Source organism: Saccopteryx leptura, chromosome 1, assembly GCF_036850995.1.
Source record: "Saccopteryx leptura isolate mSacLep1 chromosome 1, mSacLep1_pri_phased_curated, whole genome shotgun sequence".
NCBI classification, from domain to species: Eukaryota; Metazoa; Chordata; class Mammalia; order Chiroptera; family Emballonuridae; genus Saccopteryx; species Saccopteryx leptura.
This window is the reverse complement of record NC_089503.1, coordinates 352,538,547-352,550,515: the sequence shown is the minus strand read 5'-3', so window position 1 is coordinate 352,550,515 and position 11,969 is coordinate 352,538,547.

Below are 11,969 nucleotides of genomic sequence, written 5' to 3'. Positions count from 1 at the left end.
GAAAGCAACTATAGCCTAAAGTCAAAGACTCTTTCAATCTGTTCTTTTTGTAAATGTTCAAACCCCTTGATAATATAAAGCGAAGTGTGTATGAGTGGGGGAAATAGAATTGGAAATTCATAAAAAACAATGAAGAACAATTGGCCCCTGATAATGGAGTTCTTGCCTCATTCCACAACAACAATAGCTTAGATTATATGCCAAAGTCAGAAACCTGTGGTCAGTCATTGTTCAAATTTCCTCTTGTACTCTAAAGTGAGAATTGGGTTTTTCAAAACTTTGTAAAAGATCACTAAGATTTAAGAGAAATGGTTTTGAAGAAGCGACTATTATTCCCTGTATTGTAAAATAATGTCTCTTATTCTCTTCTCTCCTCAAATTTAATCTTCTCCCAACTTCCCCCACCCACAGGCCCTCTGGTCTAAATGTCTTTTGAGTCTTCTGCTCCGAAGAGGAGAATGCAGCTCTTCCCCTGTGTCCCTGCCAGGCATGCAACCAGGCTCACTCATCTGAGCCCTCCCTACCTCGAAGGTGGCCTAGACCAGTGATTCTCAAACTTTAATGTTGCAACAATTCACTCAAGATCTTGTTAAAATTTAGATTCAGTTTTAAAAGTCTGAGGGCAGTGCTCAAATTATAGATTTCTAGCAAATTCCCCAGCAGGGCCTGCTAAAGAACTTAAAAAAACCCAGTGGGGGAGAAAAATGCAGGGGCCTCTTGTTTTAAAATTAAGAATTTCAAGATGGCAACAATGGAACATTAAATCAAAGTCTAGGCCCTTCTGAGCACAAGGCCGCCATGTGACCACACAAGCCTTAAGTCTGTGAAACAGGCCCTGCTTTCCTGTGATGCTCAAGTTCCTGGGTCTTACTTGCAGCAGAGAGGTGCGAGCGCCCAGGCCTAGAAGCAGAACTGTGTCATCGGCCACTGTTCCCAGAGGTTTTCTCTCTACTGGGAGCAACGCCCCCGTGAAACTGGTCATGGCTTTGCAGCCACTTCGGTCTTTGATGCATTTGATAAAAATCGCTAAGTTGTACCTCTGGAGCAATGTTCTAGGAATTTTTTTTTCTCTTTAAAACACTTCCTCTTGACAAGACCTTTTCAAATGATGCTCTAGAGCAGGGGTCCCCAAACTTTTTACACAGGGGGCCAGTTCACTGTCCCTCAGACTGTTGGAGGGCCAGACTATAAAAAAAATATGAACAAATCCCTGTGCACACTGCACATATCTTATTTTAAAGTAAAAAAACAAAACGGGAACAAATACAATATTTAAAATAAAGAACGAGTAAATTTAAATCAACAAACTGACCAGTATTTCAATGGGAACTATGCTCCTCTCACTGACCACCAATGAAAGAGGTGCCCCTTCCAGAAGTGCGGTGGGGGCCGGATAAATGGCCTCAGGGGGCCGCATGCGGCCCGTGGGCCGTAGTTTGGGGACCCCTGTTCTAGAGAATCAAGGAGCAGTCTTTGAGATTGTCTTGAGATATTGGTGGAAAAGGTAGAAGGTCCCAGAACCTTGACTCTCGCTCCAGCCAGAGCCATGAACTTAAACCTGCTTGGCAATGTGACTGCAGGTTGGGAAAGAGGAATGTGGCCCAGGGCAGTCCGGAAAGTCCCATCGTCGTGAAAAGTTAGATGGAGGAAAAGAAGAATGATTTTTTTTCATATAACAACAGCCACACACCAAATATGACTCTAAGCTATGTAGATCTTATTTCCTAAGAAAGTAGGTCATGAAAACCTTAGTTGTTAGAAAGTTAAACAAACAAAGCAATTTAACAAAGTTCCACCAGTAGAGGGATGAATGGCCGGTCGGTTCCAAATTTAACAGGAAGCCCAGTAGCAGACTGGGGACTAGCTGACCCCCTGAAATTCTAACCGTCCTCTTCCTCCCACCCCAGGTGCCTGCCTGTTGGCTGCCCTTCGGCATAGGCTGAGTGGGAATTAAGTGAAGAGTTAGAAATTCAAAATAGTCTGTCCACCTCCAGGAAGGCTGTGCAGTGTCTGTGAATTTCCACTGCTTTAATAACAGACAAACAGAAGTTGTATTATATGGTTCTCAATATTCAGTTTCAAATCTTTCCCTGCCATACTAGCTAAAAAAACACTCAAAATTCTAAACAAGGGTATGGGTCTCAGTAGGGCCTTCAATCCCCGCCCTCTTGGGGAAGAAAGAACGGGACCTTTATCAAACAAATGGGTGTAGTGGCGCGTCTCTACCACACGATGGCAGGAGAGTCTCATGCGGCTCCGGGAGCCGCCAGAAGCCCAAGGCCCTTCTGAGGGGGCAATGCCGCTGTGGAAGTGTGACTGCAGAAGATTTAGTCTAGGACTGACTAACCCTCAAGGTTAAGGACAAAACTTGTGGGGAAAGAGCCTTTCTCAAAGTGTAAAAATATCTAAGAATATAAAAATTTTGTAATTATAAACATGCACAAAACTTTTCTAACTTTACCTCCATCAAGAAGTCTTATTTTACTGAATGAATTCTGAAGTGTGACACTTGCAGCCCACAGATGTGTCCGGGCAGAGAGAGACTCTCGTTTCCATGGTTGGAATAGTAAATTGCCCTGTGCTCTGGGGCTAGTGCCCCCGCAGGCACCCCCAGTCAGCAGGGTGGCCTGCCGGGCACCGGAGCGCTGAGAGTGGGCCCGGGGCTGCACGCTGGTCCTTGCCTCCCACTTCCACAGCGTGCACAGGCACACGTGCGCTCACATGAACGCAGACGCGGAGCTTGCGCTCTGCCCACGACAGGTCCGGCCCTGCGATCAGCAGCACGCGCACCCTCGGGCGAACCCGCCAGGAGTGCAGACCCCGGGCTCCACCCGAGGCTGATGGAAACAGAACCAGCTGTTTCACAGGCTGGCCAGGTGATTCATCTAGACACGAGGGGGTGAGAAGCCTTGTTTGGTAAGTCTCATATACTGAAATGGGGACCCTTGATACTTTTCTCAGTATTAGGAGCTCTCTGGGAACACCCCAGGTATGACCAGTGATTGGCAGGAGGAGAGAAGCCCCTCTTACCCCAATGTGCACCCTCTTCACTGACAATACCCAGCCAGATTATGAAACCACAATCACGACATCTGGCTTAGACATCAGCTGGGTTCAGCTTAAAAGATATATTTTTAGTTTATTGATTGATTTTAGAGAGAAAGAAACAGCGATTTGTTGTTCCACCTAGTTTTACATTCGTTGGTTGATTCTTATATGTACCCTGATTGAAGATTGAACCTGCAACCTTGGCATAGCTGGACGACGCTCTAACCAACTGAGCTACCCAGCCAGACCTTACTTGGGTTCAGCTTTGTTTACTGTGGAAGATCAATGGGGCTGTACTCATTGGGGAACCATACAAATCTGTGATCTTCACCCCAGCATTTTAGTGTAGCATTTTCACAGATAACTGAAAAAGTAACTATGAAAGAATGCCAAAGACATTACTCGAAAAAAAATTTTTAAATAAGGAGAACAAAGGAGTGCACTGAGAGAACCCTTTGATTTTCTCAGTCCCAGTTCCTTATAGGAACAATGTGAATCATGATAACGTTCATCTCAGTAGGGTAAGATGCACGCGGTGAAAGCATTCTGCTTTGAGGTTGCTGGGATAAAAGGTGCTCTCCAAACACAAAGGGATGGCTGCTGGGTCTGCGTTTGTGCAGGAGAGAGTCTCCCGGTGTGGTCTTTTACTTTTACAAAGCAGAGTGCTCTGACACTCCTTCCAGGCCCCCCCACCCTCTGCTGTGGCTTGGTGAGTTCTCTGGCTGGTCCTGGTTGCCAAGGAAACTGCTGCAGGGAAGATTGGGCAGCCGAGGTTCTCGGTTGATCCCTGGAGCTGAGAGCTGACTTTTCCTGAAAGACGTGTATTTTGAGTGGCCAGGGCAAAAACAAATGATGGCCAGTGAAGGGGATCCTGCCCGTCTTCTCTTCCAGGGGAGCTCATTCGGATGGGAACTCCGAAGGATGATGGAAGCAGCCTTTTCAAGAGAAATAGACAGGAAGAAGAAACCTTAAATCTGGACGGATGTGCACTGTGGGGAACCGTTGTCTCACCGGTTACCGTACCTTTTGCAGGCCAACTTGGGAACGCAATGACAGCGCAGGCCTCAGGCACCAAATCTTTCCCTGTCGTACTAGCAGGAAAACTACTTTGCCTTGTCCTGGCACAAAGCACCTTAAAGACCACAGAGAAATGCCATTTTGCCATCTTCTCCTCTTAGAGGGGACATAGGATGTGAATCTGCCCTGGGTTTATCGAGCTCACAGCACATCTCTGAACACTTCCTGACTGCCCCAGGCAGAATTAGCTGTGTCTCCCGAGTGTGATGGCTAAGCCTTCATTACCGCATTCTACTAGAACCAGTCAAGTCATTAAAGATCCGGGATGATGTTTATTGCTCTATTGCAAGTGCCTGGCACAGTGCCTGATGTAGCTGGTCCTCAATGATTATTTGAATGAATTACCCTCCCTTCATGAAGGCTGGGAGACAGTAAGCAGACACAGCCAAACAAACATGAGTTTTTCAGAAACCTCAGTGAAACAGGGGTGACATCACCATCACATTGAAGACTTACTAATTGCCAGCACTTTATGTAGTTATTGCATTTATGTTCCTATTTCCACTAATCCTATAAAGTAGGTGGGTTGTCTGCACTTATAGAAAAGAAAATTGAACCTAAGAAAGGTTAAATAAGTGATATAAACATGGGTTACAACTGATCGATTTCTGAGCTAGTGTTTGTACCAGGTCTGTCTGATGCAATGTTCTCAGCCATTACGCCAGACTGTTCAGGACCTCGTAATGGATCACCTAGAGCCGCTCAGATGGCCTTCTCCAGAGTGCAGGGTACAGAGCTCTTGTTGAGGGAGAAACATTCTTGTTGACAGGGCATGAAGTAAGATATCACACTGGGTGGCATTCAGCGGGCAACAAGAGATGTGTGCTTAATAATGCCAGCACAATTACAGATAAGGCACATTGGGGGGCAAGTCTAAGCTGCAGTAGTCACTAGCTTTGTAGCCTTTTGAAAGTAACCTAAAGACTCTGTGCTTCGAATCCCTCATCTCCAAATTGGAGCAAACAGCGTTTCTTTCCTAAAGTGTGACTGTGAGAATTACATCAGATGGTATATGCAAATTTGCCTAGTGCAATACCCAAAAAGTTATTATTATCATATTTGTAATCAATACATCATACTAAGTATTGATATTATTTTTATTATAAAAAGTGAGTTTTTAATAGAAGAATTAAGGAGCTACTCAAATTTGAGCATCACTTGAGTATTATTTCAAAATCACCTCTCTATTTTAAAAGTTTAAGAAAGCCTGAAAGGTGCTACCCAAGAGAAGAGAAACGATTCTGATTGGTCAGTGACATTCTCGTCACAACCTGCCAACAAATCCTTGGGGGATTTGCATAAGTCATTTGATGTCTTGCCACATTTGTGAAAGGTGGCTGAAAGCAAAGAGTGGTTAGTGGTAGTGCTCTAAAATCTGCAAAGTACCACCCAGAATCCCCTGTTCCCTGTTCCCTGTTCCCCAACTAAAAGGCACAGAAACATTTTCATTTTCAAGTTGGAAAAGCTTGGGTCACTTCACCTTTCTGCCCCACCCCCCAGTTTGTCAGAACCCAGGAGAGGAGAAAAATATGTCTTCTTTCCATAAAGCACATTAAATAATGGCTTTTAAAAAGGATGTGCTCTTTGCTTTATAATTTTGGGTGGCTTTTCAACTTCTATAAATTTGTTGTCACACACTAATCCATTCACTCTCCCTAGCGCGCGCGCGCGCGCGCGCGCACACACACACACACACACACACACACACACACACACACACACACACACACACACACACTGTAGATAGATGATTTTGTGGCCTAGAGAAGCCATCGACCAGTACTCCATAACTCCAAAGCACTCCTTGCTGGTTACTCCACTGCCGGGAGCTGTCAGTCTGCAGCTGGGCCTCCCAATGGCCCACTCATCTGTTTGCTTACTCAGGCTCCGCCTCCTCATCAGATGAGCTGCCTTGGTCCTTAGTAGTGACCAAATGTACATGGCTGATCCACAGTTCTGCCAGGGGTGCCGCAGTCAATGCTCCCTTTGATTGGGCACAGTGTGACATCCACAGAATGCGACTCACCTTCTCCAGTCCTGGCGGCCTCCTGGGAGCTCCCGGCAGCCTGGGTTCCAGTGTCGCCACTTACATCCTGTAGTGCGAATGCAGTTGGGGCTGCTTGCCTCCTAAGTGCTTTGTTTTTGTTTTTTAACACTGCAAGATGGCAATCTATTTACAGAACAGTGGTTTAAAGATATGGCTTTCTTTACAAACAGATGTATGACCAAGAATTCTCCACTTTTTGAGAACTCTACATTTTAATTCTCCACTTATAATCCACTGAATTGCCTATATCAAAGTCAGTCCCTGCATTCCCTCAACCTGCATTTAAGTCTCCAAATAAATCTCCATCATTTCTCCACTATCAGTGGCCCATGATCTCCTGAAATGTTTTTGAGCAAGTCATAAAAGGTCAGCTTTTTGACCTGCAATTAAGAATAAAACTACCAAAAGCTAGAGAGCTCTCCCCTGCGTCCCTTGGTCATGATGGCCACCAGTGTCTCGCAGTGCTGAGACCAGTGGGTGGGCACGCACTCCCAGATCCTGCGCTGTTAGTGAGGAGCTGTGTGGGTTCACAGAGGATGGGGGACGTGCAGTTGTGCTGGCGGTTACTGCTGAGCAACCACATAATCAGAGGGGTTTTAGGAAACTGTGGAAGAGACCCTGTCTTGCCTTCCCAGGCCCACCCTGGCGTCTGCCTGTGGTAGTCCTTTCTGAGTGCACAGAGGAGACAGAGAGAGCCCTCCCTTTCCTGAGTGGCCTTGCCAAGGGACAGGATGTTTAGTGTTCCTGCTGTTCAGTTGATAGCACCCACGTCAGTAAAAATGTTTGAGCCCAAATATCCATACATTTCACTCACTTAATAACAAGCTTTGTCTCTGCAGTTTATTAAGTTAAGACTGGAGCCCTGCGTGAGGTGCTTGCTGACTTCCCTTAGATACTTCCAGAGAGGCTGCGGTTACGTTCAGTTCAGTTTGAACGTGCTCAACATCCTGGTCGTCCAGCTTTGAAGCCCACGGGCTCAGCTTGGCTCAGTAAAAGAAGCCATAATGGAGCCCGACATGCAGTTGAAGTGTTATATGTGGCGTTGCATATGCTTAGGTCAAAGTCAGCTTTACAGAGCAGCAGTGCCAGAGACCCCATTTAACTCCCTAAATGTGATGGAATCTTAACTTGTGAAAGCTGGCAGGAATGACACGTTTTCTAGAGAGAGTCACTAGGGCTGGGGTGAAGTGATCTTCTCTCACTCCTCGTTGGTGGCAGAGTAGGACTAGGACCAGTTGTCATTGAGCCAGGACCGCTTCGGCTCCCGCACAGGCTCTTGTTTTTGTTTGTACAACAGAGTGGGGTTTTTTTTCTAATATTTCAAACTATTCACAGACCTCATCTTATTTGATTGTCATGCATGTTGTATTGATATCTATAACCAAGATCAAAGCTTCCAGAACCGATCCTCCTTCCTCTCCTCTGCTTCTTGAGTTTACTTCTCAACTGGAAAGCTCTCTATTTAAATCCATTCCAGAAATGCCGAAATGCCAGAAGTCACCCCCCGCCCAACCCCCTGTGCACAGAGACAGCTTTGCCCTCCTGTTTTCCCTCGATACAGGCTCAGGGACTTCGAGTGATCCGAGCAGGCTCGGAAAAAAATTATTCAGTGATAGACATACCAAGGAAACAAAGACACAAAAGGCAGCCCCATGACAGAGATTTGTTTTGGAAATTGCTCATTCTGATGCTCATTCCTAGCTTTTGCTGACATTCAGAGGGATTAAGACAGAATAAAGGAAGTGACTAAGCCAGAAGCCTGCTCACCTCAGAGGGTGCAGTTCCTGTGGGTCTGCGCCTTGCGTGTGTGTATGTGTGTGTTGGGGGGGGGGTGGTCATGAGGTTTGGATTCTTGCCGAACGATGCCACACGCTTTGGGCAAGCCATTCACCCCCTTTGAACCCTTCCCTAGAACATGTACGAGTTGAAGTGCGTCAGTGCTTTTTAAACTTATTATTATCATTACAATTTGCAGCAGCAGCAGGTGTTCTTCGGAGGAAAGCAAAGGCCTTATCTGTAAAAATGACCTTTTCAATGGAATGGCACTGCTGGTGGGGTGAGTGCAAACATTCCCCCTGCAAGTCCTCCGCTGCCCAGGTCCCTGGAGCAGCCCCTGCACACTTCGTGGAGCAGAGTCTGACAGCAAAGGGCTGCTTTCTAAGGCTCTCTCGTTTCTCACCTTATTAGTTTTGCTTCCTTGTGAATCTGCCCTCTGCCCCAGGTACCATCTCGGGTCTCCAGGAGGGTGGCGGGAGCGGATGCTCATCTCGTGCTCTGACCCTCAAAGTCAAAGCGAACAGGGCCACACAGGTGGCCCTGGACAGAACCCCTGCCACCATTCAACCCTACCACTGAAAGGTTTGAGTCTTATGGCTGAAAGGTATAACTGCAGAAGAGTGTTGTTGTTTTTTTCATTATGTATAAAATTTGTCAAAATTTCTAAACAATCATTTGATAAATAGCTGTTTCTCTTAGTGAATACGATATAGGAGCTACACGCAAACTGACATGATAGACTCTTTCTAAAGAAGAGTGATGCAGGCAGGAGCCCTTCTCAGCTTCAGCTCCTGTGAAGAGTACCTGGGCTTTCACTGGGTTCTGCACTGTCAGTGTGGACAGGGACATTGGCAGGCGCTGGGCGCTGGCACTGTCCCCTCCAGTCCTTTTATTTTTGTCCTCATTTTCTGTATCTGGTGTGGAAAAAGTGAGGTTCTATGTCATGATTTAATGCAACAAAGATCTTCTCCCTAAGTCATAACCAGCAGGCCAGTAGCAGGCAGACTTCCCCGCTGCCACCGAGGCCAGTAATTCATGGATGCAGATTGTGAGATTTCTCCCTCAGTGCCACATCCTTCTGCCAGCGCCATGCACCTGTAATGTTTATCACCCAAAACATGATTTTTACTAATTCCTAAGAGGTTTTACAAAACAACAACCAAAGCACTTTGTAATATATCTGTTTATTTTCCTGAAATGTCTTTTTTTTTTGTATTTTTCCGAAGCTGGAAATGGGGAGAGACAGTCAGACTCCCGCATGCGCCCAACCGGGATCCACCCGGCACGCCCACCAGGGGCGACGCTCTGCCCACCAGGGGGCGATGCTCTGCCCCTCCGGGGCATCGCTCTGTCGGGACCAGAGCCACTCTAGCGCCTGGGGCAGAGGCCAAGGAGCCATCCCCAGCGCCCGGGCCATCTTTGCTCCAATGGAGCCTTGGCTGCTGGAGGGGAAGAGAGAGACAGAGTGGAAGGGGGGGGGGTGGAGAAGCAGATGGGCGCTTCTCCTGTGTGCCCTGGCCGGGAATCAAACCCGGGACTTCTGCACGCCAGGCCGACGCTCTACCACTGAGCCAACTGGCCAGGGCCCCTGAAATGTCTTAATAGCATCTCCTTAAAATGCAAGAGGGAGGACTAAGTGTGAACTCCCAGTTGTGTTAGAATTTTGGCTGAGCCTGCAAGGCTGATGAGAAAGGGCATTGTCTGCACGTTCAAGACGGGCTACCAGTGCATTTAGGGAAATCTGCTAAGTGGTAATCCAAAACACAGTTTGGGCAACTTTAACCCAACATTGTCCTTCTAGAACATTTACAGAGAGAGAGAGAGAGAGAGAGAGTTTTTGAGAAGGTTATGAGTGAAGATTTTCTCTGGGGAGAGTCAACAGACACAGAGTATTATTTCCCTTTGTGGGTAAGGCAAGAGGCTGGTTTTGCTCCATCATGAGCTAGGTAAAGAACACTTCCAGAGAACCACTCTCAGAGAGGGCTGGACAAGAGCCTGCCCAAGACCAAGAAGGGGAGGCTGATGACTCGCTCCCCAGGGATCCTTGTAAACTGTGGAAACCTGCCACCTCTTAGCCCCCACCCCCAGCCTCCCAGTTCTTACAGACACTGTCTTGAGTACCCGGAGTGTGTGGGCATCAGGACTTAAATTTGCCTCTTACCTGTGCAAGTGAGGGATGAAGGCAGTCTTCAGATGTTCTCAAAGCAGAGAGATCAGAGCACTTAATAATATAGGCAGCATGCCTGTCATGGCTCTCTCTTGAGCGTGATGGATGCTTTAAAAAATTAACTCATCTTGAATCATGTTGGTAAAGACCCTTCTCCGAAGGGCTTCCATCCCAGGGTGAGGCGTCAGGGCAGGAAGAGACCAGATGCATATAGTTAGAGGGGTCGGAGGTGGGCATGGGGTGTTGTAAGTGGCCAAACAGAGACTGGATTACTCAGAAATTAGGGCTGCAGGGTGGCCCGAGTGCAGGGATTCAAAGAGTCTGTGTGAATCAGAAAAGCATCTGACCTGAAACTCAACACTTGGGCATCTCCACACTCTGGAGGGCACCAGTGCTAGACCATAACCTTGCCAGTCCCTCCTCCTCTTCCCAGCCCTCAGTGTGGCCCTGGAGCAGCCCAGGGCCACCCAGAGAGAAGAGCAGAGAAATGGGAAATGGAAAAGGAACTGATCACTACCCACTCTCACCTCACATTTCTGAGCCTGAGTTAGGCCACACCATTAAAATGTGAGAAGCTTAAATTATATGAGAGATTAAACTTTTAATGTGGGACTAGACCACACTATTTTTTTAATTATGGAAAATTTAAAGCATAAAAAAATAAAAAATAGTATAATGAACTTCCATGGATTCATCACCTATCACATGTGGCTACATCAATTTATACCCTATCCACACTCTTCTGCATATTAAGCTGGGGTAAAATTGTACTTGACTATTTAGTAGCTGAGTGCAATTACTCTGTTTTGATGTTTGACCACTGGCAGCTTGCAGGCCCTATTCCCCTCATAACCTCTCTGTGCCCCATTTAGAGTTAGGCAAGAAAGCCTGAGATGCTCCTTCCCTTGACCCAAACCACACAAACATATGATGATACAGATTCCACAGATCTTCCTGTCTTTTAGGTATTAAGTCTTAGTTTCAGTGTTCTGTGGTTGCCTCATTAAAGCAGGGATCAATCCCGCGTTCAATATTGGTTTGGGTATCAAGACTGATGTTTACACACACACCTGGAGGATATGAAGAAATTTATTACCCATCTAATGAGGCCTTCTGGGGAAAGCATGGCAAGCAACCAAGCTGTTCTGGAATGGATGAGCCAAGTGAGGAATGAGTGCTCTGGGTTTTCATTGTCATGAGGGGGAAGGGCGTGGTTGAATTTCCTCGGCTCATAGAGCACCCCCTCCCCAGGCATCACCTCCGGATGCCCATGCTTCCTGTGCTCGTGCTGGAGCCCGCTGGCTGGCTGCGTCCTGAGGCAGTGCCTGGGCCGAGAGACAGAAGCTGCCAAGGACAGCCGTTCCTTCCAGGAGAACGGTGCTGTGCCAGCCCGTGGAGGCCAGCGCTGGCGTGGCACTTGTCCCAGCACCAGCTTTCCCTGGGAACGCTGAATGTCCAGCATAAGTTAGAGCTCTTCATAGATGAATTTCAAGGAATAATTTTTAAGTATAGATGGTATACAATATTATATTCATTTCAGGGGTACAATATAGTGACGACATTTATTACAACGTGATCACCGCACTAAGTCTAGTAACCCTCTCTTTCCCTGTAAACTTACTCACAATATTATTGACTATATTTCTTCTATTCTTCCTTCACTTTTTTCACCCATCTCCCCACCGCACCCCCTTGTAGCTATCAGTTTTATCTCTGTTCCTATGAGTATGTCCTTGTTTTGTTCTGTTCTGTTTGTTCATTTTCTTTTCTTAGCTTTCACATATAAGTAAAGCCATACTCTTATTTCCTATTTCCATTACTTGTACCCTACCAACAGATGCTAGAAGCCCAAAA